Below are 6,360 nucleotides of genomic sequence, written 5' to 3'. Positions count from 1 at the left end.
AACATTAGCATATTGCACGCCCACTTGTTGCGCGCGCAGACCTGGGAAAACTAGATTTTTTTGCGTTGGTTTGAATGAAAATGCAAATTAATTCTTTTGCCACTAGGTGCCACTTTTGGAGCAGTAAAAATAACTGTTTCCCGGTAACGACACAAAGCAGCACTGCGCTCACAAACGCTGGTTTATCAGGCATTACAGGCATGATGCAATGAAAATAAGACCAATCGGACCAATCACCGCAGACTAGCGTCACGCAAATGAGGGGTTTGGAAAAATGAATCGTTGAACGAATTGTTTGGGAGTCCTTGAGCAAGAAAGGTAAAAATAAATGCATATTATAAGACAATGGAAGTGTTTTTTGACCTTGCATGCATGTCAACCTGTTGTTGGGGAATCCCAAAACCAAAATATGAACCTTTCATTACCCATAATAGGGGCACTTTAATTTAAAACAATAGTTATTTTAAGTTTTTTATTTTTATTTTATTTTTATTCAATGTATAGTGTGCCAAACTGTGTAGTTCGGCAAATAATATTAGCTTTATCTCTGTTGTTGTTGTTTTTTTCCTTTTTTTTTTCTTGATTTTATTAATTTTTTTATAAATAAAATTATTAAAATGTTATTATTCATAACAGCGTACAAGAACGCTCTATCAAAATGACTGTGTTTACTAAAACAACAGTACAGGCAGGCTACAATACTAGAATAGACTATATTTAATTGGTGGCCGAGCACGAGTGCAGTGAACGATGGGAATATGCGCCGCTGGTTTTCCCACGTGAGAGTGTCGGGGGTCAGTCAGGCTGCTGATAACCTGCAGAAGCTGCGGACGCTGATAACAGACGCAGCTCTTTATTCTGTGGAGCAGGGGGCGGATGGATGCTGAAGCCACAAGCCTGTTACCTTCCCATTGTGTCGAGCTGGGATTCTTCTCCCAGGACACTCATCATGGACGGCAAATGAGCGTGAGAAAGCGCTAGTGGAGACGCTCGGCCGATTTGTTGGGGTGACGATCATTTACTGCTTAGATAGATAGATAGATAGTTCAGGAATGATTTCGAGCTAATGCGTCTGTTTTTGTGTGGAATGCTGAAGCATCTCTTGATGTCGCTTGATTTGACTCTGCGGGAGATGATCAGCTCCAGCATCAGACTCTGGCAGCTTTACACAGACAGATTGTTGAATAATTCATGTTTAATCATCTTTAATTAGAGCTCGTGTTGTATTTATCACTAACACAGTTTTGGTCCATTAGCTCGAAATGATCACATGGACATCAATTAAACTGAAACACTGTGAACGAAAATAAATCGAAATATTTCAGTATGTTTAAATTATCATTATTATTATCATCATCATCATCATCATCATTATTATTTTTATTATTATTATCATCATCATCAGTGTGACATTTACTTTTACCCATTATAAGCAGTTTTATAACTTAATAATGCAACTATTTGCATTTGATACATAAAAAGAAAAGAAAAGAAAAAATAATTTAATGATCCACTCCATTCATGCATTTCTGTAAAAGAATGAATAATTGTACAGACCTGGTTTCACTGACAGTATCAATCACTTAACATAACACAAATCAAAACGTTTCGACCAATCTAGACTGACACTCTTATTTAGTACAGGATATGTGCCTTTAAAAACCTGAAACTTTTGCATTAATATTTCGATTTTTTTTTATTAAAATATATAATTATCATTAATGTAAATATATATGCAAATGTATATATCTGTATCTTTCGGTACAAAGGTGATGACTATATATTAATGCTGCGTTTCGATCACTTAACATAACACAAATCAAAACGTTTCGACCAATCTAGACTGACACTCTTATTTAGTACAGGATATGTGCCTTTAAAAACCTGAAACTTTTGCATTAATATTTCGATTTTTTTTTTTATTAAAATATATAATTATCATTAATGTAAATGTATATGCAAATGTATATATCTATATCTTTCGGTACAAAGGTGATGACTATATATTAATGCTGCGTTTCGCTGAGATTTATCTTGCGTGCAAACTAAACCGATCGTGCGCGCTGGATCTGCTCTTTATTACAGTCTGTCGCCATCTTGTGGAATATTCGAATAATTGCACTTTTAATATTTTTTATTATTATTTGATAGCAAGACCTTTATTTCTCTTTCTTTCTTTCTTTCTTTCTTTCTTCGCAATTTTTATATAAACAGCCATTTTAAAAATGTTTAACACACTGTGTAATAGAAGTATTTGATAGATAGATAGATAGATAGATAGATAGAATCAACCAATAACTGTAAATAACTTTGAAGACACTAAAAAATGCGTGGTCACTGTGGTGTCTGTGTAAATGTATCAAAGGAATACATCATGTATCCGTTAGAGGGCGGTAGGGAGCAGAAAAGTCTGCGCTAGTTTGTGGAAAGCTCTTCACAGATTCCATCTGGGACTGTTACGTTGGCAGACCTGTGTGCCAGAAATACTTTGCTATGCTACTAAATATTTTGTAGTAGATATTTACTTTATTTTATTTTTGCGTCACTATTTTACAAAAAATAAAAAAATAAAAATCCATGAGATTGAGTTCTCACATTTCTGTTGTGCCTACAAGACATTGTGTTTGCAAGGATAAAATCATCTGCTAAATGACCAAATGTAAATTGCAAAAATGCTTGTCACTTAATTGTTTCTAGAACTGAATTGTCTCTTTAGACAGAAAGGGAAATACCACCTACACTGTATGCATATGCATTGTCTGGGCAACTTTGCATGTGAGGTTGAGAGAAACCTGTAAGTTAAGTATGCAGGCAATGCACTGGCCCTTTAAAATCAATACAATCTCCTGCTTAAAGGTTAAACTACTCATAACCATTACATAACCTGTAGGACTACTGCACCCTTTCAGGTGAGATTGGTGTGGAATCACATTCCATTCATACTACTTAACCAGTGTGATTTATGGACTGAGCTTCAGGATTCCCCTCTGTGTAAAATGTCCACTGCTTGAAACTGGGAAAACTGATGACTTGTTTAAAAATGTCCTGTGCAGTGACACACACGGCAGAATCCCCATTCACACCTCTGGGAACAGCACGATCTGTTGATGGAAAGATGGGGGAAACCTGAAGGTAAAAGATTAGTGATTTACCCTATTTTCATGTTTGAAAAGTGGCCTTTATCTCTAATGTGTATTAGAAATGAAACTAGAGGTGTCTGGATGAAAATGGAAATTCCAGTGGTGTTTGGAGAGGGTGGGTCACACATCCTTCACTTCACATCTAAACATTCAGTGTCATTCACAGTGAGTCAGCAGGTGGTGTGTCAGAACATGCCGTTTCATGCCAGCAAGTTTCATCTAAAATTGCATTATGCTTACATGTGAGTGAAAATGTAGCATTTTTTTAGCCTGACAAACTACTGGGAAAGTCACCATCTTATATCACAGGACATCAGGTGCCTTATTTAATCAGTTTCGAGAAGTAGTATCTCAAATTATTCACATGAATTTACATACATTACCTTTCAAAAGTCTCTTATGGTCACAAAGGTTACATTTATTTGATTCAAAAAACAGTAAAAACAGTAATATAGTGAAATGCTATTAGTAAATTAACTATTTGAATACATTTCCAAATGTAATTTATTCCTGTGACGCCAAGCTGAATTTTCAGCATCAGTCTTTAGTGTCACATGATCCTTCAGAAATCATTTTAGCATGCTGATTTGGTGAAATAAATAAAGTTGAAAACAGCTGAGCTGCTTCATTTTTTGTGGAAACTGTGATACATTTTTGACAGAATTTGTGAAGAATAGGAAGTTCAAAAGAAGAGCATTTATTTGAATGTTTTAACATTATAAATGTCTTTACTGTCACTTTTGATCAATTGAATTTCCTTGATGAATCAAAGTATTTATTTTTGTAATTAATTAATTAATACTGACCCCAAATGTTTGTGTATGTAAAATATATACTAATATATGTATATATATATATATATATGTTAGTATATATTATATATTAATATATAATAATGTTTTAATTGCCTAAGAGGTTTGTATCTTGTATATTAAATATTCCAACACTGCATAAAAGCAAAAGTACAACAATTAATGACAAATGCACATGCGTATGAAACTTATAGGAAAAATGCATTCAAAAATTCATTTACCATCATTCTATTCCAAAGAAGTCCATATATGGCTTCCATGGAAAAGAAAAAGAGAGATTCGGCATAATGTTCACGCAGCTCTTTTCAACTGAATTGAAAGTGAATGGGGAGTGACGCCACCAAGCTCCAAAAATGATAACAAGCATCATAAATGCACTATTAAATCAGAATATTTCAAGTTTTCTGAGGCCGTGTGATTGCTATTACAAGGAAATTATTGGAATGTAAGTCTCTATTCATCCATAATTAAAAGATTATATTAAAATATGGTTACATGTTACACAAAAACCCAATGATTCATTGTGGGTGAACTAGTCCTTAAGCATGTTATGAGATATGTTATTGTATTATTTTCACATGCATGGGAACAATACATATTAAGTATATGAGATGGTAAGTGATGAGTCAGTGATCACGTTTAAATGTGATGGATGGTCTTTTTCCTGATGTTTAGCCTGTGAACTCATTAGAGGACGTGTGTCAGAAGTCTGGGGGAAGTCGTGGCCTAATGGTTAGAGAGTCGGACTCGTAACCCAAAGGTTGTGGGTTCGAGTCTCGTACCGGCAGGGGTTGTAGGGGGGGGGGGTACAGCGCTCTCTCCCCCCTTCAATACCACGACTGAGGTGCCCTTGAGCAAGGCACCGAACCCCCAACTGCTCCCCGGGCGCCGCAGCAAAAAATGGCTGCCCACTGCTCCGGGTGTGTGTTCACGGTGTGTGTGTGTTCACTGCTGTGTGTGTGCACTTTGGATGGGTAAATGCAGAGCACTAATTCCAAGTATGGCTCACCATACTTGGCCACATGTCACGTCACTTCACTTCTTAGAACTGCATGCCTCAGCAAAAGAGCCAGAGGGTTTAGTAATAGCCCACTGTTCTCCCACCAAACATTCCCACTCATAAACATGCTGATCAGAGCCTTCATCACCTAACTGTGTAAGAACTCCGCGCCGAGAGCTGGACAGGACATCCTGTCCACACTGATCACATGATACCGGAAAGGAACATTTTCAGAGTTTCCAGTATTTGATCAGGTTAAATGAGTTGGGACCTGATAGATTACTGCAAAGCAATTGCATTGTTGTGATTTGTAGGTCACTTTCCTACAATATCCACTCATCATCTTATCTATACTTAAATGAATTAGATTGTATCAGAGACGAGTTACTCAACCTGTTTATAGGTCACACTGATATAAGTTTACAATAGTAAAAACCTTCCCTCTTGGGAGTACGCTTTCTGTTGTGCTTGTGGATAATGTGCATTGCAAGTGTAGTTGCATTTTAGTGGAACACCCTCTGCCCTCGGGGGTTTACCGTGCATGGTTACTGTTACTATGGTAGTTGTGTTTGAGGACAGACTGTCTTGGATAGTACACATGCGTCTTGAACAAAAACGATGCATTCTCTGCTTCCTTTGTGTGAATGCCTTTGTGGGCAAATGCTCACAGCCGAAATACAGACAGAGGAGTTTCCCATTCTTCACATTATGAGGAAGCAGTACTATGTTGGCAACATACACTCTACTTCCTGGAGTTTACATTAATGTACATTATCTTACTATATTAACTATTTATAAAAAAAAAAACTAATGCTAAGAAATTCATTTTGATTTTTACATTTAATATTTAACTAGAATTGTTAACACACACACACACACACACACAAAGCAATACAAAAATGCAATCCCACTTCTGGACCCCTCTGTATTTTTATATTTTGTATGAAACATATCATAGGCCTACATATTCAAATATTTTACTATTTTTTTATGTTATACATTATATGTACCACCGTATTTTAGGAATGATTTACTATTGTTTTTGTTCACATGTTGCAAAGTCAGAATTATATAAACCATCTGAAATCTATGTATGATACACTATCTTTCAGCAAACGTTATTTAAAAACGAAATAATTATAGAACTAGTAAAATTCTAATTTTAGAATTAATAATAATAATTATACACTTTAATAATATAGTTTAGAATTGGAATTATACATTTAATTTATAAAATGTAGAATTATACATTTAATTTAAAATATTATTATAAAATATTATAAAAATGTTAATTTTTTTATATTATACATTTTATTTCATGTTTTATTTTGTTCAGATGTTGCAATATCAGAATTATAGAAACCATCGGAATCGTTATGCATGAATATCTTTCATTCAGCAAAAAAAA

This window comes from Sinocyclocheilus rhinocerous, unplaced genomic scaffold (assembly GCF_001515625.1).
Source record: "Sinocyclocheilus rhinocerous isolate Xijiao unplaced genomic scaffold, SAMN03320098_v1.1 scaffold1004, whole genome shotgun sequence".
NCBI classification, from domain to species: Eukaryota; Metazoa; Chordata; class Actinopteri; order Cypriniformes; family Cyprinidae; genus Sinocyclocheilus; species Sinocyclocheilus rhinocerous.
Note: the sequence above shows the minus strand (reverse complement) of the source record.